This window comes from Papaver somniferum, chromosome 10 (assembly GCF_003573695.1).
Source record: "Papaver somniferum cultivar HN1 chromosome 10, ASM357369v1, whole genome shotgun sequence".
Taxonomy (NCBI): domain Eukaryota; kingdom Viridiplantae; phylum Streptophyta; class Magnoliopsida; order Ranunculales; family Papaveraceae; genus Papaver; species Papaver somniferum.
The window spans coordinates 141,518,850-141,530,473 of record NC_039367.1 but is presented as its reverse complement, the minus strand read 5'-3'; positions in this window follow the sequence as shown (position 1 = coordinate 141,530,473).

The window sequence follows — 11,624 nt, the reverse complement described above, 5'->3', positions numbered from 1 at the left end:
GTTCCGTTCGCTGTCTTTCAGCTATCCTCTGTACTCTATCATACTCTTCATTGATATTACCGTTATTCCGGTTTTGTGTAAGCCTTATTTCTCGATTGTCGTGATTGTTCTGGCGAATTGTATCCTGAAGCTCTTGTTCTTCAATTTCTGCTCTCAATCTTTCACGTTCGTAAATTAAACGTGCTTGTTCAGCATAATGTCTTTCAATTTCTTCTTCAATCGTTTGTTGAATTCTTTGAGCTTATCTCTCATGTAAAATTCTCCTTCCTTCCTCTCGATTCCCTTCGCCATCTTGATTATTTTGTCCCTAACGTTGTCCATTCTCTTGATTTCTATCATTTTTCCTATCATCAAAAGTTTCATTTTGTGGAACGTAACGATCATCAGTCCTTTCTCTATTTTCGCGATGTTCTTCATTAGAATTTGATATTTCTTCTTGAATATTATTTCTGGCATTAATTGTGGGTGAGTTTCGCCTCTTCTCTCTTCTAGTCGATCTTGAATATGATTCTGCAGTACTTCTCGATCTTCTACTCTGTAGTCTCATATTTTCCATCCTCAATTCGTGATTTTTTTTTGTTAGATTCGCACGTTCTTCTGCCTCAGCTCTTCTTTCTTCATGTATTCTTCGTCTCAACGTTTCTAACGCTCCAATTTCCTCATCTCCATGAATTCCTTCATCTGCTTCTTGATTTCTCTCTACCTGTCTATGGTTTCTAGTTTGTTGCTCTTCTTCTACTTCTTCTGCTGAATTTGATTGCCAAGTGTGTATACTCACCCTATCATAATCTGTATCCCTTCCTTGTATTAGTATTTGTTGAACTGGTGGTTGAATTTGATTTTCTCCATTATTTCTCATTCTAGTAGATTCTCCCATTTCACTTCTTTCCCTTCCAGGAATTCTCTTGCTTTTTCTAACAGTAGTTGGTTGTTCTGATGTATTTCTTCTTCTAGCCATTTCTTCAATGTTAACAAATTGCAAGAGATTATGTAAAATTCTTAACCAATTACTCCAAATCTTCACAAATCTCAATATTAATCTTCAATTTTTTCTAGAATAATCTTCAATCAGTCCCTGTTTCTAGTGCCATTATGTAGTTGCAGGAAATCCTACACTACACCCCTCACAAGATTCCATTAATATTCAACTCATTTTAGATTAACAATCATAAATTTTATTGATGAATCTTACAAGAAAAGATAAAGGAATCAAGAATAACCACTACTTTAGATTTTCTCTCTCCTATTTACTTGCTTCTCACTCAGAAAAGATCTCTCTCCTTTCCTTTACAACGAAACAACTATTTATAGGGAATTACATAGTGGATGACAGCTAATATCGCAAACTCTCTAATTTTCGCAGGAACATCACATTTTTCTCATGATTTTAGCTGACGTCGTTTATCATGTCATTTCTGAAATTGTTCTGCGACACTGTTGTGTTATATTGTTCATAATTTCGCTGAGGCATTATTGCTGCGAGATTCTGATCCTACATCAGCGGTAACGATAAGAAATAGCCTTGAATCCACAAGGTGTGTTTTTGAATACACAAAACATTGTTCTGAATCCTGCATACAAGGTATAATCTCAAGAGATTTGTGTTTTGAATCCACAAGGACAACAAATATAACACTTGAAAATACACAAACAGAAAACTAGTTCCTTTTAAAATAACAATCATCAATAACGTTTTACAAATTAGGATCCTAAGATTAAATACTAGTAGGTAGTTATAGGAAGTTAACACACACATTAAACACAAAAGATAAGAAACTGAAACTAGAAACTGAAAATAACTATTAGATATTTTCTGAAAGTTGTAACTGTCAGGTGTGACTATCCTTGTTCTGCATCAGTCTCTCACTCGGATGAACTGAGGATGGATTATACAAGTTCTTATCGTCCCGGGTTCTTATATTCTTGAAAATACACATACAGAAATCCAGTTATCCTCCCATATATTGACTTTCATTCCATCACCTATTTCCCAAATACTGTTTTGTTCAACTAAAATTATTCCTTTGTAGATACATTTCCACATCCAAGAGCTAGAGGAAGGGATTTTATCTCTAAAAGAAGAGTTTTTCTGTGTTCCATTTTTTCTATTATGCTTTCAAACTATTTTATTTTGGTTTTATCTACAAATAGAGGTGTTCCTAGATAACCATCTTTCAGGGCTCACTGGAACAAAAGGTGAGATTAGGTATTCAAGAGAATCCCCCCAAAAAGGCGAAGAGAAAGATAGTCTTCTTGCAATAGAGATATTATTATCAGATAAAGATGGCGAATCAGTATTTGGTACCGGGTCTGGAGAGTCCGACCCGGATCCGACTTCAAGAGTAGTCATGGGACCCGCATAAGCTTGGTTTTGTGTTTTGTTTGTTTTTTTTTTTTTGAAAAGACCACTAGGGAAGGGATAGAAAGCCACAATTAATTTTGACAAATCAAGACATAACTAGGTTGCATGCAAAACATATCATTTTTTCGCACGTCCTAGGTTAATTAAGACTGGGAGACTAGGAAGAGGTAGAGGAAGCTCAGACAGCAAAATAAGGAGAAAAATCAGCAAAAAAAGATTATAGGATCCTGAGATGATCTCTCTCAGGATAGAGATAGAGACGAAACAAGCATGTTGAAAAGAAAAAGAGATTATAGGATATGCATGATGAAAATATGATTTACTATTCAGAAATGATTTGGAAAATTACTAACTAGGTTCTGTTGTATATTTTTACTACCTATGTATTTTATATTGTTTTTAAACTTTAGTGGATTTTTTATACACATTTTCCTACCTGTGTATTCTTAGTTTTTAAATTTCAAGTCACCCAAACCAGTGATCTTTAGCTGACACTAAGCTGCTAAATCCCTTCAAAGAACATGGAGTAGATTAAATATCTAAGCATCAATTTTTAGAAGCAGACACGTTTGAAAGTAGAGACAAGCCACTATACATACATAACTGAAGGATCATAACATGATCAACAAAATATAAACAGATATATCCAGGGTGTAAGAGTCCATCACCACTAACTTAGATTTAAAACTACAGCTGACATCTTTTTCAACTATACACATCCAAAAAACAGGGACCAACATGCTGGCCAAGAATTATACTACAAGATCATATGATTATAGGTTACTATTCACCACTTGTGCCATTCACCTCTATGAATTATTTCTTGAATAACTGCACCGCAAGTTCGCATCGATAACGAGTAGCGAAAGCAGGTTCGACTTCACAAACAGGAATCTTCCTGACCATATGCTCGATAAACTTGAAAGAAAACATCCCACAAGAGTTACTGCATAAATAGTATATGCATCAATTCTCCAAATATAAGGTTAAAAATTCAAGGTTAAAAATAGATTTCAAGTAAGATTCACTATCATTTTGCTTAGGGGTTTTTAAGTCATATCCACACCACCATGGACCGCGGTTGTATGCTTTCTCCGAATAATCACGAATTTGACCGACTTCCGGGTGAATTTTGCTTGAGCGATTATTACGATTCTGTCTAAGAGAATCATAAATTATAATTGTCTTCTCCTTTAGTTGAATGGAGACTGCGACCCAATGAATATTTTCAATACAAACTACACCATATACGACATCAACCTTATCCCAAGAGGGTAAATGCTCACTAGGTGGTGAACCACGACGTCCTGCTAACCCTAATCTGAATCTGTCAACTTGGGAAAAATCACCATTCGCAAAATGTTGTTGTTTCACGAGCAAGGCAGCTCAGTCACAATGTATTCATGCAATAATATAAATAAGTAGAAAATATCCAATCTATTCTGCACAAAAACTTACCGGTACGTGACTTTCAAAGTATGACCAGGTACCAGTGGATTTGCTAGAAGGATAAGACTTGTGCAAAAGCACCAATGCAATTTCAATAATCTGGAGGAAGACCAATAAACATAAAACTTCTCACAACCCAAATGATGTTCTCATTATTAGATTTAATCTTCAATATCAAATGATGCAATATGACTCACATTAGCGCATAACCAACCAATTGAACGTAGTAGTAGTTTATACTCAGAGCAAGACAATAATGATGTACCATCATCGTTATAGTTATCGCCATGTTCCTTGATACTGTGGTAAATTATTATCCATTACAAGGTAACACCATGATTGTTAGTCTTCACATATACAACAAAACAGAGAAACAAAAAGGTTTACTAGGGAGGAGAAACAACAAGACACAGAAACAAAAGGGTTTACTAGGGATGAGGTTAACCCGAGGTTTATGAATCTGTTCACATCATCTATATCCTGCTTCGTTATTCGCTGATCCAATGTGTCTTCTTCAAAATAATTCATGATAACAGGCTCTTCGCTTGTCGGAACCTTTTTTGCGTTCTTTTTCGCCACTTTCCCTGTAGGAGTATACGGGGGAAACAGGGAAGGTGCAGGGTTTAGTTTCCTCATAGCCCTTCCCCGACCTTTTGTAACATCATCAGAAAGAACGATAATGCGTGCAGAAGGGCCAGTGCAGGGTTTATTTTTCCGACGCTTTCTTTTTTTCCCCGTTGAGCTGTTACAAATATTTTCTACCTACATATCCGACGCAGTCAAAAAGTCATACCACCATAGTTTTGTGAAAAAAGTACAAAATATATACGTGCTAATGTAGCAACAAAACTAGAGATGCAACAAATACTTACAACAACTCGACTCACATCAACTTCCTTATTTGGAGGATTGTACGGATATGGTGGATTTAATTCAATACTGTTGGATCCATTGCCAGGAGTCACATCTGGCTTCTGCATTGCCGTACCATCAAAATCTCCTTCATCGTTATGTCCTCCAGGTGGAGTCCTCTGTTCAAACAACATAAATATCAGTTCAATAAAACTTCAATATCAGAATAGATGTGATATTTTATATATCTTAATACAATGAGTTTCCAATTAACTCACCGTTTTTGTCTTTGACAATGCATTGTACGTCTGGGTTCCACCAATCTTATCCTTTATTGATTTGATCTCGGTAGTTAAACACTCCACATGATTCAACATTGTTTTATGGCTATTACTTACCTGGACACTTAACTCCTCCAACTGACCCTTCACTGCACTTTTAAATACCTCCATTTCACCAATCACCGTCATTTTCAAATCCTCCGTATGACCAATCATTACATTTTTCACAAAAGACTCGAAAGAAGCAATGACTGAAGTTGATGTCTTAGAACAAAGAACATCAGGTTGGGAGCTAGGATGTGCCACACGTGCTTCTTTCTCATCCTTCTCAAACAGATCTTTTTCCTCCACTACATTTTCATTCCCTAACAGATCTTCTTCGTCCTCTTCATCATCCATGTTGGTCTCCTCTGGAACCTGTTTATCCACAAAAACATTTTCAGACTCTAACATATTTTCTTCCTCACCCTTCTCAAACAGATCTTCGTTCTCCACCACATTTTCATTCTTTAACGAAACTTCTTCTTCGTCATCTACCAAGGGACCTTCACATAACCCCAACATTACCAAACGCTTTGCATCTTCTTTATGCCACATAATGTCATCACACACTTCACCCTGTAATTTTATAAAGTCACTCGACCAAATTAACAATGTATCAAACAAAAAAATAAAGTAACTAAGGTAGTTATTACTTCATACCTTTGACTCCTCCAAAATCGTAAGTAGAGGCTCATGGTGTATTACTAAATCGCATGTAACACTATGCATATGGGGGCGCCAATTTGCAAAAATAGTCTTGCTTCCAAACTTATCAAGAAATTTCGGCAACACTTCCAGACCCCAAACCTTGGTGAAAAAAGGAAAACCTTTAACAACAATCACAAAAACTTAGACAACTAGAAAATATCAACCCAACTGATTCTTACCACCAGGAAATGGGCCATTCCTTGACTCTTGTAAGTCACCTCAATTCCAACAAGCTTGTTAGCGTTAATCTAATAATCTAAGGAAGAATTGCTATTATCAATAGTTCTGATGAACGCTATTTCAGCCCAAGGATAAGAGTTGAAGTCGACGAGGTTATCCACTAGGTACCAGTGATCATGCTCAACTACTTTGTCATCTCCCTTTCCAAGGATATACCTGTAGACAACATATAATAACGACAATTTCACCTTGTCATCAGATTCTAGTGGGACTTTGACAATTTCACATTCAGCATTAGAGTTGCTTGATTGGTGACATTCACGCGATTTTTTTTCCTCCTCCTTTTTGCTTGATCGGTGACATTTCCTCGATTTTTTTTGTCCTCATTTTTGCTACATTTCTTCGAATTTTTTTCGTCGTCCTCCTCCTCCACTTTGCCAAAAAGTAATAATTCCAAACGTTTTCCAGTTACTGGTTTTCCTTGATCGGGGAAATGCTTCATCTTAAGGCAGGGATTCGTGGTGGGATGAGAAAAATTATGGTCCGACTTCCTAAAACTAAGCCCCGAAATCAATGTGAACTTTTTCTTTCCGAAGGAGAGTTCCTTTCCAAAAACCATTACGCGCATTTCTTCACGGTTACCCTTATCACCTTCATCAACCGTGGAGATCTCACTAGCCAATAAAAAATGAAACAAGGCACTAGACCACGTTTGCATTGGCAGGTGCAGTAAGGGGCCAATTTTAGTTGACATAAATTTCTCTTGTTCGGTAGGAGACAGCAGGTTATGCACCCACTTCAAAACCTTCGGGATCGAGTATGTTGTTACCTTGCACGTATAAGCCCGGTACCTTGCAGGGTGAAAAAACATCCTACAACATAGAAATAAATAGTTACACCAATTACAACATACAAGTTCTTAGAATTAAGTATTTGAGAGCGGCAAGCAGCAACATTGAAAAAAGATAAATAGTCGTACATTCCATCTAATTCAATACCACCTGTATTCAAGTTGTAAAAGTGACTCAAGGAATGACCGGTCTAGTTTCCGTTTACAAGTGGCTTATACCAAATACACCTAGAAAGAACAATGCAGCAACATGGAAAAAATAGGATTCGCATAGAGGCATCTAACTTTCTTTTATATATAAATAACTAAACTATTGTTATTGTTCAAATTTAGCTTCTTAAAATAATGCGCAGATAGGAAGTAGCTTGGGTTCTAGGCTATTTTAGCATACGTTTCAGCATTTGACAAGGAATGAACAACGGTGGCACAATTACACTATACCATACAATCATCTATTAGAACAAGTAGATTCAAAACTATATCTAAAAGTAAGTATCAGCTCTTCGAGCTTTACTGATTATTATACTCAGGAAATATCTTATGTGAATCTCCAGCAATAAATAAATAAAATAAAGTGACCAGACTGTTTCATCCACATGAACAGCAGATTTCATTTTTTGAGAACACTTCTTCTTCTTGGCTCCTGCACCCATAACTTGGAACCTACAAAACTAATATAGTCGAGATTAGTAATAACATAGTAGTAATTCATATTCTTTAGCTACTCAAAGTACACTCCGGACATAAAGTTATAGTGATTAAGAAAAACCAAGTTCCTATCTACCTAAAACTATGTGCTCATCATGGCACTATTATGACATTATAAACAATTCGAAAGTGAGGTTATTATATTAGTTTGAAACTACAACTTGTGCAAAAAATAAGCTTCCAAAACTGCCATCATACGTTGAAGATCATCCATTGGCAGTGTACAATAATACGTATGAGAGTTTTTTTGAAACAATATATCAAGTACCATATGATAGAAAAGCCTAAAATGGTAAACCCATGAATGAAGTTGTATCAAACAAACACCATCATACCATCAGTGTAAATTTTACCACTATCGTATAACTGGGGAAAGCCTTACTGACAGTTCCCTTAATGATTGATACCACAGATTGCAGGAAAAGCAATTACAGCACCAATGAAAATTGCAGTTAGCAGTGGTTAAATAGTTATTCATACAACATGTTACAACCATCCACAAATTCATGATTTAGAGCTAATGTTGAATCTAAAACAATGAAGCTTTTGGTGGCCATGACAAAGCAGAGGAAAACAAGGAAGAGTACTTATTATGTAATGAATGACAAGAGTTTTACCTGCACTTAAACTTAGGTGGACCACGCCAATGCTCTGAACTAGGATTCAAGTAACAACTCCAACTATCTCTGAGCATAGGATCCACAAGTACTTTAGATGTTTGGTATATGATAACCCATTCCTGATGAAAAAGACATAACACAAACAAGAATTAGAGAGAAACCCAACATAATACACCCAATTTTAAAACAAACAAATAAAAATTTCTCATTCACAACAAGCTATAGTGATGAAAGTATGAACCCTAACTTAACAAAAAAAAAATCTATTCTGAAAAACCTAAGAAATCAAAATCAAAACTGAAGCTAAATACTATTTTCCATGGAATAAATCGCAAACTTTTTCATTTGTCTCAGTTCTAAATACTCTAATGACGATGAACAAAAAAAATGAGATTTTAAAACCTAAATCATACCTTTTTTTTTGTGCTCAGTTACCCTAAATCGTAAGTGAAGTTGATGAAAATACCTGTTTCATAATCTAGTAAACATCAAAATTTCTCAATCCATTGCTCTGCTCTTCTTTTCTCTTCTACAAACCGCACTAAGTTCTTATCTACCTAAAATAACGAAATCGATTAAACTTTCATTTCATACATACCCAAAATTAAATCCTCAATTCAAATTGATAACAAATAATTCTAAACCCTAAATCATACCTCTTTTTTTCTTCTTTTTTTTCTGCTGCTCGTTCTCGTTTTGAAGTTGGGTTGATATGTTTGTATCCTGCACTCTCTAGGATCTCCCTTTATCAAAATCTTATTCCCTGATCTCTTCTTCCCTAATCTTTTCTTCAACTAATTTGTATTTTGGACGGAGATACTGCTTAGAAAGAAGAAAAATTTTTGACGAAAAAGAAAATGAAAAGAGGAACTACGAGAATAAGCGGTCGGAGATAACGAAATCAATTTTTTTTGACGGAATTAACAAGAGGACGGAGATAACGAAAATCTGCTGAGTTGGTAGATGACTCTGTCGGCTTTTTTTTGCTGAGGTGGCAGCTGACTCAGTCCAGAGGGTCTGGACCTCTTCTAAATAAGGGTATAAATGTCTATAAAACCCCAAAAGGGTGTTATTTGTGTATTTCAACTAAGGGTGGCAGTTTTGGAAGCTTGTTTCCAGGGGGACTATTTTTACACATTAAAGTATGCGGCACTCCAGGGGTGGACGGAAAACAACAGATTTTTAGAGACTTCGACATCTTTATTGGCCGCTGCAAGTGGTCCGGATGTTGTCATTTGAAACCGAAGTTGGTGATATTGGGTTCAGTTCTTTTTCCGATGAACGTAGAGATTTCCATGGAGGACGTTCTGGATTTGTGCTTCGGACAAATCTTGAGGAAATGAAGATCGGTTTAATTTAATTTTAAAGTACGGATGTTTCATTATCTATTCAGTTATGAGCAGTGAGAATAATCCTCTCTAACCCATAAGTAGTTTATTGAAACATAGGGGATGAAAGTAACTTCACTGAAAGTTGGATTAATTGGAATCCAAGTGGTTACGTATGAACCCAGTAAGAACTCTTGTAGTTTCATGAAAATCTAAAGGATGATGGGTCTTCCATAAACACTTGTGTTAAGTGTATTCTCGTGCAATGAGAATGATGTGTCATGAAATGTGGGGGTAGGAATTCCATGCTCAAGTTATCTTGATCCTTTGATCAGAATAAGTTACTTGGAAACAGTGGAATCAAGATTTCTCATATGCCAGTGTAGTATGGGAATAGAAATTTAATTTGGCACCTGCATTGCTAAGCAGAACGCTAAATGATGAATGTTTAAAAAAACCAGTGCATTGTGCTCCACAAAACTGTGGGGTTGGTTGTTATATAACAGAAGTGTTATAATCATAAATTCATCAAAATGTGGGGTACCTAAAATGGTGTGACGGTACGTTCCTTTAAAGACAAGGTCAACGTAATACCATAAAGCAATTTCTCTCAAATGCACGCATCTAAAAGAAATAGTGTTTGAGAATTATATCAAGCCAGCAAATGATACAAATTCTAGAGAGAGCTTATAATTGCATCATCGAGGGGAATGTGCTTATAGCCTTATTAAAGAGTAAGTTGCATCGGTAACCCAACCTAAGCGATTGGAGATCCCATGGTCTAGGTTTAAAAGGGCAAACTAAGTTGTGACAAACTCGCCAGATAACACTGAAAGATATTTTCTCTTTCCCATTCCTATGATATGAGTCAGTGTTGCCTGTCACGTAAAAGGTTGAGATTTTCTCTTAATGATTCCTATAGCTTAGTCTAACTAAGAAATGTATGGCAGGGTACTTTCAAATAGGAGATCACCTATATGAGTGAGAAGTGAGGCCGCTTCTATGATAACTATAAAGGCTAGGTTAATCTAGAGCACTCATAGAATTCCAAGAACGTCCAGGACCGAAATGGACACAACCGAGATTTTGATGATTATAAGGAGATATAATGTGTGAGATTTATTGTATAGATTTACACAAACGGTTGACAGTTCAACGACATCACGTCCACTGATTGGCCAGTAAATCCGGTAGATCTTCACTGGGTTTGGTTCAAATCCAAAAGCTACCATTTACTGATGCATTATATTTTCTGCTTTTGCTCTTAAAAGTTTGTAAGTTTTTGTTGAATCAGTATTTTCACTCATGCGGGGGATTGTTGGAATTTTGGGTCAAAAATTATTATGTGAGTGGAAATTAGATTTGGGAGTTTAAATTCCAAGAGATGTGTTTAAGGGTCATGCCTTTTCACCATAAGACACTACTTAGTGCACAAGTGTTATGGGGAGTCACCATTATACATGGGGAGTCACCATTTAGTGAAAAGATACCATGTAGAGTCATCATTGACTCTATATAAACCCATCTCTTGTTTTAGTTTTATATAGGTTTTTCACAAGTTTTTTGAGAAGCAGAAAACAAGTCTTTATGTCAAGAGTCAGAGTCATTTAAGAGCACGGTAATTGTAAACATTCGCTGGCCTAAAAGTATTGTAGTGCTACTTACTATAAGGCGTGATCGTTGTATCTTGGAAGACAACATCCGTAGAACCGTGAGCACCGTATGCGGGGATGAATTTTCTTTAACGAAAGAGGATTACCTCGCCTCAACCACCAATCTGATTAGTCTTTCTAACTCTCTTCTTATTACTATTGTCTTTGTTGCATGAGCAGGATTTCCGAGAAACCGAAACCGCATATTATTTCCAACATAAACAAACCCAAAATACATTTTTAATGCGTTATGACCTTATGTTTGGGTGATGCTTTTTCTTGTCCGCATATTGAGAATTATAGCCGCACTACACCAAGGATAGAAAATCCGAATTCTCGTAAAACTCTGTCAGGGGTGCAACTTGTTACTTGTATGTCCGAGTGCATATTTAGGGAGCGAAAACGCAAAAGATGTTTCTCATTTTCAATCAAGTGATTGTTTTGTTGATAGGTTAGAGTGATGTGGAATCATTTCCATCAAAAAATGGATGTTGAGATCAACCATTATGACACCCACTCAATCACACAAAACAACTGGAAGTATCATGTAATTATACATATTTCGGACAGGTCGAAAATAAGTAAGGATGAA